The sequence below is a fragment of the Podarcis pityusensis genome, assembly GCF_964106645.2.
Source record: "Podarcis pityusensis genome assembly, chromosome: 5".
Classification (NCBI taxonomy): Eukaryota; Metazoa; Chordata; class Lepidosauria; order Squamata; family Lacertidae; genus Podarcis; species Podarcis pityusensis.
In genome coordinates, this window is record NC_138032.1 from 61,112,258 (window position 1) to 61,134,209 (window position 21,952).

Consider the following 21,952-nt stretch of genomic DNA (forward strand, 5'->3'; position numbering starts at 1 on the left):
GTAATATTTGAATGGCACAAGATTGCCTACCCCGATATAAAAATGAATGACAGGAAGAAATATGTGTGAACTTACCAGTGTAAGCAGAGAGGGAGGGGAGAGTTTTTGAGGGACTGCATCATGGGACAGGGAATGCTAAGGGCCAAAGTCATGTCTATCATAGGGCTGGATTGACAGACGGATCTTCAAGCATGTTTGCAGATGTATAACAAAATCTGAAGTAATACATGCAAAGAGCAGAAGGCCTGTGTTCATGTGTCACACTAAACCAGGGAAGAGGCACCTGTGGCTCTTCAGAGATTGCTGGACTACAAATCCCATCATCATTGACCATGCTAGCTGGTACTGATGAGAGCTGGGAGTCCCAGCAGTATCTGAAGAGCTGCCAGCTCCCCAACACCAAAACATGGTTTAGCAAGATGTGTGTGAGCAGATTTGATTAGTCAGATTGTTGTTATTCTTTTTTTAAATACAAAAAAACTGTAAAGGTAAACGGACCCCTGACCACTAGGTCCAGTCGTGACTGACTCTGGGGTTGTGGCGCTCATCTCACTTTATTGGCCGAGGGAGCCGGCGTACAGCTTCTGGATCATGTGGCCAGCATGACTAAGCTACTTCTGGCAAACCAGAGCAGCGCACGGAAATGCCGTTTACCTTCCCACCAGAGCGGTACCTATTTATCTACTTGCACTTTGACGTGCTTTCGAATTGCTAGGTTGGCAGGAGCAGGGACCGAGCAACAGGAGCTCACCCCATCGCGGGGATTCGAACCGCAGACCTTCTGATCAGCAAGTCCTAGGCTCTGTGGTTTAACCCACAGCGCCACCCACGTCCCACCCACAACCCACTGTAGTGTGTGGTTTTTCGTTTAGCTATGGTTCTTCCTTTAGACTGAGCAGCTTCGTAGAGTCCCTGTGCCTTCTCTCAAGTTTGCTGCGACCAATTTAGACTGTGAAGTCCCGCGCTATATTTGGACCGGTAGCTGTGTGTACATTTCTGGTGACAATTCTGGTTTGAGTGCGCAGTGCCACTTTCAGTAACCTCTCCCTTTTTCACTTTCTTCAAGGTAACAGAAGATAAGACCACAGCTGTCCTAGAGTTTCACAAAGTCTGTAAACATCCTGACACACACTTCCCTGGGAGAATCTTAAGGTTTCCGTGCTCGTGGCAGCAGGATGAGTTTTCGGACTGGCCCGCAGCTCATAATCTGTGAAAGTTATAACAAGCACCTGGACTGCTTAGTAAAAAGCCCTCCACGGGCTAGTCTGACCAAAAGTCACAAAGCTACTTAACACGAGAGAAGCAACCTTGGCGAGTGCTTTTTCAGTGGACTTGGGGGGGAAATGAAATGCAACACTTCGGAATGTATTTATTACCTATGAAATGTTAGCTGCTCTTGATAATTCCCCTGTTCCTCTCCCCCTTCCCCTACACGCGCACAAACACACACACAAAAACACACACACACTGCTGCTTCTGCTGCTTCTATGTAACAAGATCTCTCTCACACTCTTGTTTTTGATTTTAACACCACAAAACTGTTTACTCCTATTATGTACACTTCTGCAAGGGAAATGCAATAGAATGGAACCGGTGTAGTCTTAAGTTAAAAATGGACTCACTTTTGCGTCTATTAAACTTCGGAAAAATAAGCAACACATCATCCCTGGGTGGCTTTTATTCAAAACAACAGGCCATGGCCTCCTTTGTCAGCTTTTGCATGTGGAATCTTGTCAAGCTTCCCTTCTCATCACAGCTTTGGCCGTCCCAAGTAAAGAGCTAGACCAGGGTGGTGGGGAACCTGAAGCCTTCCAGATGAGGGCCTGCATAGCTCAGTTGATTAGAGCGCGGTGCTGAAAACACAAGGGTTGCAGGTTCAATTCCCATATGGGACAGCTGCATATTCCTGCATTGCAGGGGGTTGGACTAATAATAATAATAATAATAATTTTATTTGTATCCCACAGCTAACATAATAAAAACAACACAATAAGCCTAAAAACAGACATCAATTAGTTAAAATACATCTTAAAAGTAATTCAGACAGGTTAAAATCCAGGCAGGTGGCAATTATCAGGGTGGAATTGAGAGTGGTTAATAATTGACTAGATGATCCTTGCCAACATCACCTTGCCAAGAAAGGTCCGTATAGTTAAAGCCATGGTTTTCCCAGTAGTGATGTATGGAAGTGAGAGCTGGACCATAAAGAAGGCTGATCGCCGAAGAATTGATGCTTTTGAATTATGCTGCTGGAGGAGACTCTTGAGAGTCCCATGGACTGCAAGAAGATCAAACGTATCCATTCTTAAGGAAATCAGCCCTGAGTGCTCACTGGAAGGACAGATCCTGAAGCTGAGACTCCAGTACTTTGGCCACCTCATGAGAAGAGAAGACTCCCTGGAAAAGACCCTGATGTTGGGAAAGATGGAGGGCACAAGGAGAAGGGGACAACAGAGGACGAGATGGTTGGACAGTGTTCTCGAAGCTATACCAGCATGAGCCTGACCAAACTGCGGGAGGCAGTGGAAGACAGGAGTGCCTGGCGTGCTCTGGTCCATGGGGTCACGAAGAGTCGGACACGACTAAACAACTAAACAACAACAACAACAATAAATGTTGTGGTCCACCAGCACCTGCGGGTTCCCCATCCCTGAGCTAGGACATCTGGGCCCTTAAAATTTTTATGTGCCTGAGGCTCCTCTCTGGATTGTGGTTTCCCTACATGTAATTTTATCTGTAGAGATGTCTTGTTGTAGTTTGACATCTGTGTCTTCCGCATGATATAGGCATGCATCCATCTATGCAGTCTATATTTAGTCATTCCTGCTTTTTGGCTTCACCCAGGGACAGTGCTCTGTGCAAACACTGCAAATGCACAGAAAAGGGTGTATTGCTGCAGAGGCAGGCATGACAAGCACATCATACATTCGGCTTTCAGAAACTTCTGATAACCAATGCACACTTCTATTTCCTCCTGTGTAACGCGTTCCTCATCACTTCATTCTTGCACCTAAAAGGTCTGCTTTACAGATGGTTCTGCACCAAGTCCCCGTTCTGAGAGTCTCCTTGACTGGAAGGAGGCAAGCCCACAACCTGTGGCTGCTGCATCTCTGTGAAAGACAATCCTCCTTTGACTGTGAGTAATTCTTCTGTCTCATTCAGGAGCAATTGAATGATCTGGTCATTTGCAAACAATGGAAACAATGGAATTGCTTGCCCTTGGAGTAGGTGACGCATTGTGGATAGCTGTTTGCAGCCTTACCAGGAAGTAAGTAAGCCCCACTTGCTTACTCGGAAGGCTTACTTTTGAATAGACATGTGTAGCATTGCAATGTGTCAGTAACTTAATGTCCTTGCCCACACAGGGCTGTAGCTAGGGGGTGGTGAGGAAGGCTCCTGCCAGGGGCACAGGCGAGGGGGCCCTCCCCGCAAAATATGTCTATAAATAAAAATATTAATTATTGCCTCATAATGAAAGGTTTTTAATAGAGGGTCTTTATTTGATATGTGTGAGGTGAAGTGCATGAGGAATTGGGTGGGTGGGTGGGTTGGAGGAGATACGGAAAGAAGAGCTAATTTGTCTGTGGCTAGGGGGCGCAATCTGGACGGTTCTGCCAGGGGCACAAGATGACCTAGTTACGGCTCTGTGCCCACATGGCGCATAGTTTTGGGGAAATACTGGTTTGAAGGCTGCCAAACATATTTAAAACCTCAGAAGGAAGAATCTATGGGTTCTAGAACCACTAGTGGCTCACATGCAAAGTTGCATTCGGATATGAAAGAGGTATCTCTTTCATTGTTGCATATTAACTGACGTCTGCATTTTTGGAATCCAGCTCTGGTGTGTACAGTATTAAGTTTTCAGAACCGCCTGTTCTTTTGCTGGCAGGGAATGCTTCTTGAGCAAGCAGCCTGGTCTCTGCAAATAGCGTTCCAGGGGGGGAAAAGTCAATTTTTAAAACTCTGAAGGGAATGGTAAAAAAGACTCAAATCTATTGTGGGTTATAAAAGCTATAGACACTGTGTTCCATTTTGGCAAATGGTGCAAAATGTACTTCTTCCCCACCCACCTGACTGTGATGCCATGTAGGTGTTGCACGCCACCTCAATCTCCAAGCTGTGTAAGATCCGAAGGGTCCAGGGTTTGTGTTTCCTTTGAGAATGAGTGAATGACTGGGGTCTTTATGATATATGGTTTGTTTACACATATATACAACCTGAGCCTAGGATAGAGGGGCTCAAAGCATTAACACCCCAAAAAGGTCTGACTTCTCCCATAGCCACAGCCTTGGATCCCAGCAGAAATTAGTCCCCCCCCCTCTCTCTCTCTCTCTGTCTCTCTCTCTGTCTCTCTCTCTCTGCCTTTCCAGCCCAATACTTTTGCATCCAACTTCTAGCTTGCATCACTCAGGCCTACAGCCTACCCCACCCCAAACTCATAGTGTAAGATCAGCCTGAATATGAAGATATCCTAGTCAAATTAAGTTAAATGCCATCTTGCAGAAGCTTGGAAGTTGAGAGGTGCGCAAACAGGCTGCAGAAATATTTGCTCAGCTGAGTAAACTTTCCCAGCTGCTCAAGTTCTGACAAACTGAAGTTAATTTTTTTTTTTAAGAAGAAGGTTGGAAACAGGTTGGTTTCTGAAGTCTTCCAAGTGCTTTAAGACTTTCAGAGAAACTTTACATTACTGGGTTGTTAATAATTCCAGAAAGGTTTATGAAACTTGACATGGTGTTCATGTAAATAGACCTTAGGTTGCTTGGAAGTGAACTAAAATGTGTAGCCACTTCTCTCAATAGTTTTTATATTCCCCTTCCCCATGGGAGTGACTTTGGAGCACACAAAAATCTAATATGTGAACTGCCAACAATTCCTGTGGCCTCTGAATCTGGAAAAATGGATTGGCTTCACTGCAGGAAATATTACTGATGACATCTGTTGTCTGCGCTTGGCACATTACATTTCCCCCATGTCCTCATGAATGGCCAAGATTGCTCTTTAAGACGTTCTGTATTGTGCAAACTTGTCCCCTTAATTTTTTTTTTTTAAATCATGTAATTTTATTGTAAATGTTTTGCTTTATGTTTCTCAAGGCAGAGTCTGTACTGTATACGATGGTGTTTACAACCATTGGTGTTTACAACCATTGATTCTATACTTGAATTTTGCATTTCATGGGTTCCACAGATCAAAACGAAATAGGGGTAACTGTCTCTTTTCCATCTTTCTGTGTCCCTATCTGATCCCTCCATGGCCTGACTGTAAAAATCACACAATTTCTTGAAGGTACAGGTAGGTGAAGCGACTATTGAAGCAGAGAAAGGGTCTCGTTTCTCTTTCAACATAATGATAATTTAAGGGACGCTGTTCGGCCTGTGGAAATGAGAAATTATCCTTCCCTTACAGCTCACAGAAAGGGTTTGGCTATGCGATCACTGTTTTCGCACAATAAGTGCTTATTTGTGTCCCTTTTGGGTTTCTTAAAAAAAGGAAAACTGGATTGTTAGACCACAGTGTATGAAAGCCATGTTGGAAAGAACAGCCAGCGGGACCCCTACCAATTTCCCCCTATCCTGCTGCGAAAGAACAAAAACAAGTGGTGTGAAGTATGTGTTAGTGTTACATATGTTCAGGTAAAACAGAAATTCATATGAGAAAAGAGGCATTTTATTTTCTAAATATGTTTCAGACAGAGGAAGGAGGCCCACCTTTCAGTCTTTCTCTTGGAACACTGGATTGGTAATTTGAGAGCTAGGATTGGACAACACACAATAAAATCCTCCCCATGTGCTTTAATGGTTATTGGCAGCGTGTCTCACCAAGGAACTGATAAAGTAGCTAGATGATAAGATTTTGGGGCTAATAATTAACATATATTCAAAGGGCATGCCCCAGGAAGAAAATCTCTGGCTGAATTATTTCTATGCCACTCATCAAATTTATGTGCATTTCTTGATATATCTTTATATTCAGATTATTTGAGCCAGTTTCACATATTAAAAAATGCAAAATAGGTGTGTGTGTGTGTGTGTGTGTGTGTGTGTGTACACACACACACACACACACACACACACACACACTAGTGCAAATGTAGATCAAAAGGGCCTGTCAAACCACCAGGGGAGTATATTATACATTGTGAGTAATTCTGATCACTTTAAAGAGAGAGACTGGGCTGAACTTGTTTTCTACACTTCCCATCAATGGCATCTGCACCCACCCCTTCCAATGAGCCATAATCCCCAGATTCTCAACTTTCACATAGAAGAAAGAACAAGTTTCTAACATGTAGAGCCTGAAATATGAGACAAAATGAACAGGTACTATTCTCCATAATCTCCCTGTCCCCCTTCAGTGTTCTACTTTGTCCCTGCTCCCCTGAAAAAATACTTCCCACCTTTAGGCTAGCACCAGTTGTAGCCATTCCCCGAGGCTTCATGCGTTTTCACCCAACAACGGTTTCATATTATTTTATTTTACTATGTTTTGTATCCTGCCATTCCTCCAAGGAGTATCCATAGTTATCTCCCTCTCTTAGCACTGCAGTGGTCCATGAGGAAGGCTGGCTGAGAGACCAGGGCGCAACTGGAGATTTGAACCTATGTCTCCCTTGTCCTACTAACCAAAGTGTGGAGGGACTTGGGAGCCTCCAGAAGTTGCTGGACTCCCTCCCCCTCTCCCATCAGCCCTAACCAGTATGGCCAGTGATGAGGGATCCTGGGAGTTGTATTCCAGCAATGGGCAGCACCTGCCCTAACCACTACATTGGCTCCAAAGAAAACTCGCCTGCTTGCTCAACCAGTTTTGTGATCCAGGGAAGCCAAGACTCAGCAAAGCTCCCTTAAGAGCAGCAAGCCTTGTTTGTAGCAGCTGCATTTTGCCGAAGCAAAAGAAGGACGTGTCCATTGACCCTTAAATACCTACAGCTGTCGTTCAATTTGCACAACTTACTTCTAAAAGGGGAGAAGCCGCTTTTTGTTTTCATAGGGAAATCCTGGCTTGACGTGGCAAAACCCCCGGGTAATAAAAATTCATGATTTCAGCATGCCTGCTTCAGGTGTATCATTTGTAATGATGCCGCTGCTGCATTTCGGCCAGGTTCTCATGTGTTTCGGAGGGATCGGTAGCTTGTGTTGATTGAACTTGGGAAACGGGTCAGTTGACACATCATGGAGATTTAGATTTGTAGTTTTGACTCAATGGCTTGCTTAAGAACGAAAGAAGTGCCTTGCTGGATCAAATCAAAGGCCTATCTAGTCCAGCATCTGCTTCTCACAGTGGCCAACTGGATGCCTGAGGAAAGCCCTCAGGCAGCACCATTAGTGCTGCTGCTATTATTATTATTATTATTAATAATAATAATAATATCCCACCTATCTGCTTGGGTTTCCCCAGCCACTCTGGGCAGCTTCCAGCAATATCTAGCTAGCTAGCTAGCTAGCTAGCTAGCTAGCTAATGTCATTAAAAACTTCCCTGATGTCTTCTAAAAGTCAGATAGTTGTTTATTTCCTTCACATCTGATGGGAGGGCGTTCCACAGGGTGGGCGCTACTGCCGAGAAGGCCCTCTGCCTGGTTCGCTGTAACTTTACTTCTTGCAGTGTGTGAACCGCCAGAAGACCCTCGGAGGAGGACCTCTGTGTCTGGGCTGAATGATGGAGGTGGAGACGCTTCTTCAGGTATACTGGGCCGAGGCCGTTTAGGGCTTTAAAGGTCAGTGCCAACACTTTGAATTGTGCTCGGAAACATACTGGGAGCCAGTGAAGATCCTTTAGGACCGGTGTTATATGGTTTCGATGACCACTGCCAGTCTAGCTGCCACATTTTGGGTTAGTTGTAGTTTCTGAGTTGCCTTCAAAAGTAGTCCCACGTAGAGCGCATTGCAGTAATCCAAGCAGGAGATAACCAGAGCATGCACCACTCTGGTGAGACAATTTCTGGGCAGGTAGGGTCTCTCCACCTGTGATTCCCAGCAACTGGTATTCAGAGGCATACTAAAATAGCTCAGTCGGCAGAGTATGACTCTTAATCCCAGGCTTGTGGGCGAAAGATTTTTGCATTGCAGGAACTAGATGACCCCTGTGGCCCCTTCCAAGTCTACAATTCGATGATTCAAGCACTTGGCCTTGGTTTGGAAGCCACCCATGCCTCAGACTGCTGCCATTTTCCTCATAGGGAAAGATGTGGCCACATGCAGCCAACTTTGCAGCTGCTGTCTGGTTAACCTCTGACCCACTGAAAGTACTGATTCTGATCTTTTAACACCCTTTGCAGCCTGGAGGGTAGCAAACTTTAAAGCATGTTTCTTTGCGTAAATTCTGGCATTGAGATAATCTGTTAGGGGTGCCGCTATGCCTTCCATCTTTATGAGAGATTAAAACAGCAGCAGCGGCAAGGAGTCAGTCTTTTACAACTCCAGCCCTAGGGCTGTGGGATGACTGCTACGTGTATAAATTCACATCTCTCTTGCCCTTGAGGTAGTGGTGGGGAAGGTGTTTATTTGTAAAGGCATCTAGATAGGCTACAAGAGGGTTGGCATGCTTGCTAGATGGGATGTTAAAAGGCCTAAAGTCCCCCCCCCCCAATTACTTTAACTGAAACTGACAATATACATGGGGGTGGGGATCTAATGTGAAACCAGTGGAACAAGTTAATCGTGAAGTCAAATGGCCTGTTGCTTTCAGTGGGACAAGTCCCAGCCAATTTTAAGTGAATTAGGGTTCAAAATGGTGTGTGTTTTGTTTTGTTTTTTAAAAAATGTTTTATTGGTTGCTGCTGTGAGTAGAGAAGTTGGTTTTAAATAAAATGCTGTTGGGTTTACAGAAGCTATCTTCTATCTAAGACCCAAACAAAGAGGATGAGAAAAGTATCTAGTCACAAATATTCTTTAGAAATTCTGTGGGGGTGGGGTGGTTAATTTTTAAATAGTATAATGAACAGAACCAACCCTCGTTACGAACTAATAATTTTTAACGGTAAGGAATGCGATACGAAAATGCACTGGGAAGTGTGGGATAACAAGGTCATATAATTTCCCGGCAAACCAATTGGAATAAATGCCCAACAAGTAGCAGGCACTGTATAACCTCTCTACAAATTTTGTGCAAAGCAAGTCAGGACGAATGCTCAGTTAAGAGGTTTTCTGGAAGTGACCTCCCTCTCCTGAAATAATATGAATTGCTTATTTGGTTTTTACACTGTGTGTATTTTCAGCCACAGTTGATTATTTCAGAGCTGCTAGGGATTGGATCACAAGCCAGGTGTGCCTGAGCAGCACTGCACAATGAATACACTGCCAACTTGCATAAAATGGTGGTAATTATATTTTAAAACACCCACTTACAATCGCAGTGGGCAACTCTAGACCCATGTATCAATTGCTAATTAACCCTGTGTCTTGCGTACAATGGAAGCAATTGGTTTTGCTTCCTGCTTCACTGCACACCTCATGCATATGTTAATTGCCCTCGCCCTGTTACTCATCATCTGCTTAATTTGCCCTATCTCAGAAACTTATTTACCTTGAAAATGTATATTAGAACTATGTTTCTCACTCTCTGTGCCTTCAGAGATACTGGATTCAGAGAAGGAAAGGAAAATAAGAGAGGGCATACACAGGAAAAGGGAAATGCTGGCTTATTGAAGAGCAGCAAAGCACACAAGACCCAGTGTGCAAGGAGAAAAGAAGACCAGGAAGACCAGAATGAGCTACTGCCTTATTATACAGAAGTTTAGGTATGAGGATGCTCTGCTTTTGATGGGTCAATGCAGCTAAAGAAGCAAGGAGATCAGTTTCTTCCTTGGTACACTGTTAGGATTATATGACTCAGCCGCACACTCTCCAAATTTCTCCCAAATACGGATGCCCAACAGCAGCCCTCTATTATGAGCTGCAGTAGGAAGAAACACTTACCTTCCTAGGTAATCCCAGAGAAACATGAAACTTGGTATAGCAGAACTCTTACTTCCAGAAGGAGAACTAGCATGTTCTTCAAAACTTTTCAAAGAATATAAGGAATGATTCATATTCTGTAATACGCCTAAGCAATCTTATTGCCATGTGTTTATATATGTAAATGATGAGGCAGGAAGGCAACGCATATGCAGCTTCAAAATATCATGGATACTTGTTTTCTTATGTGTAGCTGAGTACTCTGAAGCAGCCCTGAAACCCTTGGGATTATGTGGTTGTGTTCCAGCCGGAAAACACCCTCGGAATCTGGAATGTGTCATAGATGTGCATATGGCTGGTAGGAAACATCTCATTTCCCATAAGAGCTTCTGTGTCCTAGAACGATTTTGGCAACATCCTGATAAAAGTATGCCATCTTGTTTCTGGGGATCTCAGCACCTCAATTCTTTCTAGAGTTTCAGCAGGGCATTTACTGAAAAATGTCATGGGAGGTTAAAAAGCAGGGTTCTTGAGTGCAACATCGAAAAGCCGGGGCTAAAACTGAATTAAATACTGCTCACAATAGTCACTTGATGTTTCTTAACTCTGTCTCCACCCAAGACTCCACATTCAGGAAAGGATTTGATATGACTTACGTGTAGCTCTGCACTTGATAAGAACAACTATGGCTGTAAATCTGATTCACCCTTGTTTAAATATTTATCCATTTCCTCCAGTGCAGAAAATTATTATATACTTCAGTTAATTAGGTCTACGGATTAGTACTGAACAGTGGATTATGATTGTCTGCTCATACAATGGGAACACACTGCATTTCAATTTATTTTTCCATGTCTACACTTCATGGGGATATCATTAGCATTTTTCTTATTATATCCAAGAAATGGGTCCTGTGGTTTCTTATTCCAGCTACTGTATGTTGTCACAGTCCAGAGAAATATAGACCAAAGAGACTAATGTGAGATGAGTTGGCAAATGTGAAATGCATTCTTGGCCAATAGGTCATTTCCTGCTCAAGGAATGTACTCCTAACATATCTCTTTCGTTGAACTTTTATGGTAGGCTGAGTTTCTCTCTGTAGTGACTCTTAACTGTCCACAGACAGGAATGCTTAACATTCCAAGCAAGGTGTTGAGAAAGAATGGCCAGTTACAATATCTTTAATCTACCTGGTGCAAAATTGCAGTCTGCTAAAAAAGCAACAACACCCCCCCCCCCCAAATAAACACAGAACATGCAAAAATTATGGAAGACTGATGTTCGCTTTCAGATTCCCAGGAAGCTGGAAACTTTTGTGATTCTGGTTCTTTTGAGTTAGCCTTTATGATTTTAACAGATAAATCTATGTCATATGCTTGAAGCAGTCCTGCATAGGCAGAGAAATAGAGACTTAGCCCTGCTATTAGGATTCATCTCAGGAAAAGGTGGAGGCATGCTACATAAACATTATATTTCTAATTTAGTAGCATGAACCTAGTGCTGGGTAGAGGGCTGTCCCAAGACATTTTGGCACCTGAAGCAAACCACAAAATGCTGTACACACACACACACACTCCAGGAAAGAAGGGGGGAAATGAAAATCTACATCAGGTACAAGAGGGGGAATAATGATTTACACTGGGAACGAAGATGGGAGGAAACCAGAACTTCTCCTCTTCTCCAAGGGGACACTGTAGAGGTGGCATGGGGGGGGGCTGCCTCCAAGGAGGATCAGTCCCAGTTCACAAAGGAAAAGCATGCCACTTGCTAACTCCTGCAAGAGTCACCTGTGCAATCCCAAGAGCTGATAAACAAAGAGAGTGGGAGTTCAGCATCATGCCTGGTGCAGAGCTTGGCTCAATGTAGCTCAGGGGCAGAGCACATGCTCGGCATACAGAAGGTCCCAGGTTCAATCCCTGACTTCCCAAGGTCGGATTTGGTTTTTGGAGCATATGCTAACAGAATCTGAACTGATGGAATAAGGGGGGAAAGAGATCGCAACTGTATTCAAATAAATGGGTGCGGAAGACGAAAGAAGGCTTTGGTCCAGGGCACTCTGGTCAGAGCTAAGCATTACGTAAACAAAATCCCCCCCCTTTCTTTCTTTCTTTCTTTCTTTCCTTCCTTCTTTCCTTGCTGTCTTGACAAGACAGCAGCCTCATTACCTTGCAAGTGGATCTGTGCAATGGACAGGGCTTCTGGGGAAACTGGAATTCCAAATGCAGTCTCTAATTAAATATTGTATTTGTGTTTATCACTTTTTACAAAAGCATTAAAAACTTCATGCATAGGATTAGACGCACTGTTAAACTTTTGCAATAGGAATCCAGGATTAGACCTTTCTGAGCGCTCTTTTTCCGAAAAGGAACCATAGAAAAGACATGCCTAAAATACAAATTTTTTTGCTGTCCTTTTAAAAAAGAAAAAGAAATGTGTTTCAGTTTGGAGTCTCTGAAAAATAGAATGTGATCAAAAGCAGAGAGATGGGTTCTCTTTCTCTGCTCCCCCCCTTCTTTGTTTTTCAACTCTCCTGCTTCCCTTGCCCATAATTCACTTATTTGGTTCTTATGATCTGATGCTTTCTAATAATGGAGCTGGCCAGATAATCCCTCTTTTTCTGTTTCCTTATTTCCCTAGATAATGCTTCATCATGCTTCACAGCAAAGTAGGAATTTTAAGCATGGCTTTCCATTTTTACTCAGCACTTCCACTGTCCTGTGATGTGTTGGCAACAGCCAGCACGAACTACCAGAGGTCGCAAGGATGGCTCGGCAGCTGCTGTTGACGCTTTTATTTGCTTAACCAGGCATTTCTGAAGTTTCTCAGATGATGCATTTCCAAGATGACCTGAGAGATGAGATGGGGCACTAGCCAGTCTCGGTTTCAATGCTTTCGGTCCCTTGAAAACTAGGGTGTTAGCTGTTGCAGAGAACAATAAGCCCATTTCTGCCAAAGATTTGCACTGTTATGCGGCCAACTTTTCAGCAGACTGAGAAATGAGGCCGCATTTAAGATTTCCCACCAGTGGGAGGTATATGCCACCAATCTGTATTGGATGTAGTGTAAGACAAAGGAGAGCTGCAAAGTTAGCTGGATCTGTGCTAATGTGGTCTCTTGAAAGGAAGAGAGAGAGAAAAAACTTGGCTCAAATTTCCATTGCAAAACACTTTCCCCCCAGAGCTGAGAATTGAAAAGGATCTGATTAAAATATATCAGATTGACTATATTTTCATGACAGCAATGAGGCGGGCAATTTGTTTCCTTCCCCCATCTTTAATGAGCACCATTTAGACAGCTTTGTACTCACTTTTTGGCACAGCTTTTGGATCCATAGGATAGACTCGGAAGCAGCCTTGTTTCTGTTATAAGAATTTTCATTTTGTGGATAGTTATTTCACCATAGCTGTGACCATACCTCAGTTATTCTCCTGACTGCAGGCTCATCTTCCTCAATACAATTCTCTTATACTGAATGAAGAAAAGAGAAAGGTTCTGCAAATGTGTGTCGTGTGGCAATTGTCTCCTGCCCGAAACTATACCCTCCAACATTGCCCTGAAACACTCAAGACCCCTGAGGTTCTCCATCTCTGCTTCCCCTTGCCTCAACAGTATTATCTCTCCTTCTCTGGCTCACTTTACGACACATATTATGCTTTAAATGGTAGTGGCCCAGGGGCAATGGCAGCCGTGGCACAGCTAAATCCTAGGCAGCCTTATGGCTGGTGAAAGAAGGGGGCAGCAGAAAGTACCATCTGGCAATGATAACTGAGGCCTACATCAATGTCTGAAACCTTGCCCAGTGCACAGCCTTAGTGTATAATCCATGCCGTTTGTGCCCTGAGGCCCCTTTGAGGTATTGACTTTAGAACTAGTTCCACAGAGAGTTACCCTGAAAAGACAATAGACCGTTGGGGAAGAACGTGATTATCCATAAACTCGTCTTTATTTTCAGCTTGCTTTATGGCTCAATCTCCAGAAGTAGTCCCTCATGGCGTAGTGTTGTTGTTTTTTCTAAAGGAGAAGAAAAGGATGGCGAAGCAAATTGAAGGGTTGTTATTATAGGATACGTGACTTATTTTAAAACACCCTCCTTCTTCTGTTCTCTTGCATGCAGCACAGCTTACAGAGAAACAGTGGGAGATGGCCAAATAAATCGATAGCTTGCCTCGTCTTCTACCTTTCATTGCTGTGTGTCAGCAACAAAGCCACCATTCAGGCGCAAACATCTGCCTTGGTCTGCTCCCCCCGAGTAATTCCAAAAACAATGGCCAAGCGCCCTTCATTGATCATTATTGACAAGCCCTTATTACAGAACTGTGGAAGGCTTGCATTACTTCACTTCAAACTGCATATGTCTTCTTGGGGGGTTTCAGTGGGTGCAGAATAGGTACATTTCAGAACTTGTCTGTGTGTATGTGTACATATACATGAACACGTCCAGTTTTGTACATACTTTTAGGCATACATTTATTTGTTTTCTTAACAATTATTTTCTTGGCTTTTAAACAACTACAATAGCCATTAAACACTTATCCAGCAGCACATCTAATGGTGTTTGTTTTATCCATCGTCTCTAAACATACACTTACACATTCCACATTCAAACATATTATTTAACGTAACCCCTCCACTGAGAATGTTGACCGGTTGGTATAAGAAGGCCTTGATTTTGTTCATTAACAGAAATAAAAGGAGTCCATGTTTCTTGGAAGGTGTCGTTATTCATTATACCTTTATCTGTGTTTCAATTCTAACCCATGAAGACGCATGCCATAATACATTGGTTAGTCCTTAAGGTGCTACATTTTTTGACCTGGTCAAGAATGCCTTGCAGTTACTATTCCCCCTCCCAAAGCCACAATTCCCAGAGTCCCCTGTGAAGAGGGGTTGACTGTGAAACTGCTCCGGGAATTACAGCTCAGGAAGGGGAATAAAGGTCTCTTAACAACGCATGAGGCCCAAAAATTAACTACAGCTCCCAGAATTCTTTAAGGGAGGCCATGGCTGTTCAGAGTGGCATTACAGTGCTGTAAATGTATAGTGTGAACATGGCCCTCATTATGTTTTAGTTCCCTCCAGAATAGTTTGCCAAAAGCGCTCTGTGAGGCGGTCGTCGTTGCTGCACTATGTCCCTGTGGTGACGAATTCCATACGATACCAGTGGTTTTTTTTCCTGGGAGGACGCAGGGGGATGCATACCCCTAAACATTTTGTGAATCTTTGTACTTTTGTCCATTTACTGTATTTTTCCCAATTTGAACTATAAAATGGTGGTTTTCTTGAGTCAAAATGAGAGTACCCCTAAACATTATTTTTTTAAGAAACAAAGCACTGGGTATAACTATATGCTTTGTGAAGAAGTACTTGTCTCTGTCAAGCCTAATTGATAAAGAAGAGGCCAAATGTAAACTATTTTCATGGACCCATCGCTGCCTTGTGCTTGCTGTGCCTTGAGAAGCGAGCTTAGCTGTGAAGGGAGGAACTGAGAGCTCAAGTGTGAGGAAAGCAGAGGCTGAATGTAAAGAGATTGAGCTTTGAACAGTGAGCTTCTACTTCTATTCAGTAACGTTGCCGAACTGCTTCTTTCAGTACAGTGGGGCCCCTTTTAAATGTAACTTTAAATTTAATCAGCTTGAAGATCAGCACCACCACATTAACAGCACTTCTGAACGGAGAGGTCTGTGGACTGTGAGCTTCATTTTAGGCGGTTCATGTTGTGTCTGCACTAAATATCCACACTGATTGGCAATTGTATTTTTATTGCTTCTTTTATTATTCCATATTGTAATTTGAACTCTACGGAATTCAAGTTACGATAAGAGAAACGAAAGAAGCAATAAGCATATGAATTAATAAATCATGCAGCATCTAGCGTGGCGCACTACAATTGATACAACAGGCAGAAAAATCATTATGTGGTCCACCAAGACCCTCAGCAGTTTTCAAGTGGTCTGAGGGGGAGGAGTTTGGTTAGCACTGTGTTGAAATGCAGAGGGTGTGGTGTTTTAACTCTCCAATGTGGAGACTATGTTCAGCATTAAAAAAGAGAAGAAAAAACCTGGTGTCTCCAAACCTTCCTGTTTACCAAAATAACCATTTGTATTCCCATTTCATGCAGCTGGTTGTACCGTTCTGTGTTGCTTTCCAATTTATCTTAGCAGAGCTGGCCTGTCAAAGATAAAGCACTGGCAGATTGGTCTTCTCCACCTCGGAAAGGGACATCTTTATCATCCTATTTTTTTAATTGTGTTTCCTCTTAATAGCATTTCTGATCCGCTCCTTCCTTGCACCAGGAAAACAATCTGTTGGTCCTGGTAGTTCAAAAACGAGCTCCCCTCCCCTCGGCCCCCTGTGCCATTTCTACTGCAATGTCTTGCTTTTCCTTTACATGAAATGCATTAGGTAGGAATGCAACATCCAGCTTTTCCTGGTTGGCAAAACAATTAAGAGGCCAGGCAGGGAGAATAAAGCAGTGGCTGTAGATAGTGTTGACCAGGAGAAGGCAACCTAAGGCCCGTGGGCCAGATGCAGCCCAATCGCCTTCTCAATTCGGCCCGCAGACAGTCCAGGAATCAGCATGTTTTTACATGAGTAGAATGTGTCCTTTTATTTGAAATGCATCTTGGGTTATTTGTGTGGCCTGCCTGGTGTTTTTACATGAGTAGAATATGTGCTTTAATTTAAAATGCATTTCTGGGTTATTTGTGGGGCATAGGAATTCGTTCATTCCCCCCCCCCCAAAAAAAATATAGTCCGGCCCCCCACAAGGTCTGAGGGACGGTGGACCAGCCCACAGCTGAAAAAGTTTGCTGACCCCTGGTGTTGACTGTGTTCTCCTTGCTGATAAAAGACTTAGCCAAAAAAAAATTGAACTGCTGGTTCTTAAAAAAAAAAAAAAAGCATTATAGAAGGAGTGGATTTTTATGGGGCTGGGTGGGGAAGAAATCCATAGTAGAGAGGATGCACATTGTTTTGTATGGAATGCTGACTTGGTTTGTATGTATGTGTGTGTGTGTGTGTGTGTAAGAGAGAGAGAGAGAGAGAGAGAGAGAGAGAGAGAGAGAGAGCTATTTATTTCTAGTCTGTATAAAACGTACAACTAAAAAACAACAATAGACAAACCACAAGTTAGGACAAAAATGTGCATAGAACGAAGATACCGCCCCCCCCCCAAAAAAAAACATTTGCCACAAAACCAATAGAATCCTCCACAGCTATGCTGTAAAGCTAAAGTCTGTTATGAAACACGCAGAAAATTTGGGCATAATAAAGTTGTTGGGGCCTAAAGAGCAGCAGAATTGGTGCCAGGAGATCTTTTCTGCAGAGGGCATTCCACAGATGTGGTGCTACAACCAAAAATATCCTCTCTTTGGTCAACATTGCTCTTGCCTCAGGTAGCGGAGCTCATTGCCCTTCAGGTGAAGAAGCAAGAGCCAAGGTCTGTTCATGCGAGAGGCCCAAGTTGTGGGACTCCCTCCCTAGAAGAGGTTCAGTTGACTCCATCTCTCCCTTAAGCTTCAGGTGAGCTGCTGAGACCTTTTCACTAAACCAAGTTTCTTGTGTGGGTTTAGGTTCTGTGTCCTTATCACAAAAATAGTCTGGCCTTACTGTTAGGAAGGGACGCGGGTGGTGCTGTGGGTTGACCACAGAGCCTAGGACTTGCCGATCAGAAGGTCAGCGGTTCGAATCTCCGTGACGGGATGAGCTCCCGTTGCTCGGTCCCTGCTCCTGCCAACCTAGCAGTTTAAACATAGCACGTCAAAATGCAACCTAGCACGTCAAAATGCAAGTAGATAAATAGGTACCGCTCCAGTGGGAAGGTAAATGGCTTTTCCATGCGCTGCTCTGGTTCGCCAGAAGCGGCTTAGTCATGCTGTCCACATGACCCAGAAGCTGTACGCCAGCTCCCTTGGCCAGTAAAGCAAGATGAGCACCGCAACCCCAGAGTCAGCCACAACTGGACCTAATGGTCGGGGTCCCTTTACCTTACTGTTAGGAAAGCAATCATCAGAACCATTCATTAACCAATAATAAAAAATAAACAAAACCTCAACCTCCCCCTAGTCCAAAAATCTTTCACAACAAGCCAACAATTTCTCTCCTTCTGAAGTTCTCCGGAACAAGTTTCTTTCTGCAAAAACAAGCACAGTGTTCTCTGCTTCCCACTCAGGCTATATCCTGTGTATTCCAAAGATATCTTGCCATTCCAGTAATATGGGGAAAACAACCTCCAGGAACAATGTCCTCCTCCCTGTCTGCCTACTGCTCCCCGCATCTCTCCCTTTTCAGACACTTCCTGAAAACATCCCCTGCTCTAAACAATATTCTTCCTCGAAAATTTCAGTCCCCTGTAAAACCCCTGTTTGATTGCCAACAGCTCTTAAAAGAAAAGAAAAGACCCAAGATATATCATGCCTAAATAGCCACACAAGAGAGTAATAAACTAGCCATGAAATATACATGCTACAACACTGCACACAATTAGACTGCTTACAGTTTTAAGCCATAAAGCTGACTGAAGTCAATGGAATTGAAGCATCACAAGGTGACGCCATTCCATAGGGTACATTTAGTTATGGAAATCATTTGCTACTTCAATATCACAGACAATGGCTTGGCACGGAGCAGCAGCAATAGCTCAGAGCAACAAATGACAGAACGGAAAACCAAGAGTTCACTATGAGCAAACTCTGCTTTGCCAAAGCGGCGATCATACAGTGGTACCTCGGGTTAAGAACTTAATTCATTCTGGAGGTCTGTTCTTAACCTGAAACTGTTCTTAACCTGAGGTACCACTTTAGCTAATGGGGCCTCTCTCTGCCGCCGTGCTGCCGCCACGCAATTTCTGTTCTCATCTTGAAGCAAAGTTCTTAACCCAAGGTACTATTTCTGGGTTAGCGGAGTCGGTAACCTGAAGTAAAATACTGACTGGTTAAGAAAGGCTGGGCAAATATGTAGATCCCAAAAATGGATTTCAGCAGGTCAACCGGAAAAAGCATTTGACCGAGCCCTCATTATGCTATCAAATTCCAGCACCCCCAATTGATGAGAATAACTCATTTTAATGAATAAAACAATATGTAATCAGAACACACTGAAATTCAAATTAGTAACTGGATAGCCTCCCCAAATTTCTTTCCTCAGCACAAAATATATAATTATTCTAATTCGCTGTTATATGTTTGTTCAGTAATCTAAATGTGTTTTGTAATGTCTAAATATTCCTATGACATCAGCTCACATCTGCAGCTCTATGTAGGGGAAATGCAGTAAAACTAAAGGCAGATTTCTGGTCCCTATTTTTGTTTTTCTTTCTGTTTATCTGGAATGGACAAAAGGGCAAGGACAAGCTTGAAGTGAAACTTCTAACAGTAAGCAAAAGCTAAACCTTTTCGATTCTGTGGTGGATGGATGAACATACAGGCCATGTCCTGTTTTCTGAGAAAATCTATAGGGTGCAACCCTATGCATGCTTACCTGTGAGTAATCTGTACTGTATACTATGGGACATCCTTCTGAGGAAACATGCACAGGAATACATATTGCGTGTATCCCAGGACTCTTGGACTGTTTCATTTCTCCTTTCAAAAGCTTGTCCCAGCTCAGAAAGCTTAAAAACTGCAAATCTCTACTCCCCCCCCCCCCAAATCTAGAGGGTTGTTTGTTTCTAAAAAAATAGTTGTGGAAGCCAATCAGGTCTTCAATATTATTCTTTTTCGGTGGTTAGGGTGTCAGACTGTGACCTGGGAGACCACTTGGCCACGAAGCTCAAAGGGTGACCTTGGGTCACACAATCACTGCCTCTCAGTCCAATTTACCTCACAGGGTTGTTGTGGGGATTATATGAGGGAGTGAAGGACCGTGTACATCAGGCATCCCCAAGCTCGGTCCTCTAGCTGTTTTGGGACTACAACTCCCATCATCCCTAGCTAACAGGACCAGTGGTCGGGGATGATGGGAATTGTAGTCCCAAAACAGCTGGAGGGCTGAGTTTGGGGGTGTCTGGTGTACACCATGAGCTCCTTGGAGAAAAAGGTGGGATATAATGCAATAAATGAAAGTTATTATTATCATCATTAATGTGATTTAGCTCCTGGCAATTTGCTGCTATTGTGAACAAGTAAATAGTCCACTGACTGAATTTCACCGAGTACCTGCTTTCGGAGGGGGCATTTAAAGATAGTTATAACTTTTAATGAGGCATTAATGCAGCAAACAAGCCTATTATGGCTGGAAAGTCCCAGTTAACTGCAAAGTCAACAGAGTCAGCTGTGACAGTTGGCTATAGCAGCTGAATCACCAAGACCAAGCCGATCGTCTCCATGGCTGCCGAGTGAAACAGACTCTGTCAAGCAGAGGAATTACAGGCCGCCTGGCTCAACCTGCTGCTCAGACTTGTCTGAGGCTTGTGTACCGATGCAAGGCATTCTGGGTAGCTGAGAGTGTGTTCATGCTGAAATCTGAAGAGTTACTGGGCAGAAGGGTCAATGACTCCCCCCCACTCCCCTCCACTGGCCGTGTGTGTGTGTGTGTGTGTGTGTGTGTGTGTGTGTGTTTGCTTGTTTGCTTGCTTCCTGCCTCAGCTGGCTTCCAGTTCTGGCAAAGAAAAAGCTGGAAACATGACTCGTCTCCAAACCTCATCTGAAATATCAGCACTGCAATATTGCTGATGGTTCAGGGGTTATTGTGCAGAGTTTTGCTGCTGTTCATCAAACACCTAGAAAGGACCTGCATTGTGCAAATAGCACTGTGGGAGCAGGTGCCTGCCTGGGCTGTGTCCAAGTGTGCTTTCTCCCTCTAACTGACAATGAGGGCAGAATTTGTCACAGTGCTGCTCTGTTTTGAGGTAGAATGGGCAGGCACCTAGTCTGCATGTGGGTGCTCTCTTTCTCCCTCCCACCATTCCAGTGATGACGTGACAAGGACTCTGGTGTTTGAGCCAGCAACCTTACGGTACAAGTTTGGAAATTAGCATTGTTCGCTACCTGGAGCCATGTGTGTTCCAGTCCCAGAATCCTCCTCTGATGCAGAAGGAGAAAGGGGTGTGTGTTGCATTGGCCCCTGCAATTGGTAGGCAGTATGACTCCTCTGCAAGCGGCCAGGCCATTTGCTGTTGTCTAGTCGACACAGCAGTGCTCCACTGTGGGTGCCAGGGAAAGACCTCAAAAGTGCCATTGTGTCATTGGGCAGCACTTTGGCAACTCCTGCTATAAGGTATAGGATTTTAAAGCCTGGGATGGGCAGAAGGGGTGCAGACCACTTCTTTTTGATGGCACTCTTGGGATAATACAGTGTAAGCTCACTGTATACAAGTTGTACTAGTGACAATAAAGTATTTCAACAGCAAAGCTATAGTTGGGGGCAGCAGTTATAGGAATGGAAGAACATACACTAGTGGCCAAAATTGTGGAAACCTTTTGGAAAAAGTGTGTTTCCGAGGTTTGATGGCTCATAGCACCTGATTGGCTCTCTGAACACTCATGCTCATTGGCGACGTTCAAATGAAGAAAAGCTGCTTCATATCAGCCTAAGCAAGTTGGGCTTCCTTTTTCTGGTTGTTTTGGCCACTAGTGTAGGCGGGTTCATGCTGCATTTTCAGCATGGTCATGCTGTTTTATAGGCATTCAGCAAAACCCCATCACAGCTTGTGTTAGGATAGTCCTGTATAAAAGAGGACAGGCTTCCTGCTCTTTTAAGAGCTTGGAATGTGTTTCAGCAAGTGCGCTTTATATGACAAATTTCATGAGCTGAATGTTTTACAGAACCATTGAAGCCTTGCTCCTTTTTGCATCTATTTGGCCACTGAGACATAGGAAATTGCCATATGCAGTTAGACCATTGGTCCTTCTAGCTCAGTAGGGTCTGTTAGAATTCCTGCTCCATGATTGCAGTCATGGGATTTCTCTATCACATGACGGTGTGTGTTTTGACTCCACAGAGTGGGAAGTGACGGAGACAGGATGTTTGTGCTACTGTGTTTCGTGATGTGGGACTATTGTCCTTTGTTCTTTTTCTCTTTGCTGTCTGATGCTAGAGAGAGAGGGAGCCATGTTGCAGTGCT

General features: G+C 43.8%; 1 protein-coding gene and 1 long non-coding RNA gene across 5 annotated transcripts in view; both read left to right on the forward strand.

The window, feature by feature from the left end:
* Positions 1–1,656, forward strand: part of PWWP2B (PWWP domain containing 2B) — a 35,373-nt gene extending 33,717 nt beyond the window's left edge. For all 4 annotated transcript variants that reach the window (XM_081007195.1, XM_081007192.1, XM_081007194.1 and 1 more), the window contains exon 4: positions 1,067–1,656. The gene's annotated coding sequence lies outside the window, so the exon portion shown is untranslated. The remainder of the gene's footprint in view (positions 1–1,066) is intronic.
* A 5,769-nt stretch (positions 1,657–7,425) lies between these two features.
* LOC308477996 lies at positions 7,426–13,918 on the forward strand. Its single transcript, XR_013986795.1, has 2 exons — positions 7,426–10,249; positions 12,529–13,918. It is a non-coding gene; the product is annotated as an uncharacterized lncRNA (long non-coding RNA).
* The last annotated feature ends 8,034 nt before the right edge of the window (positions 13,919–21,952 follow it).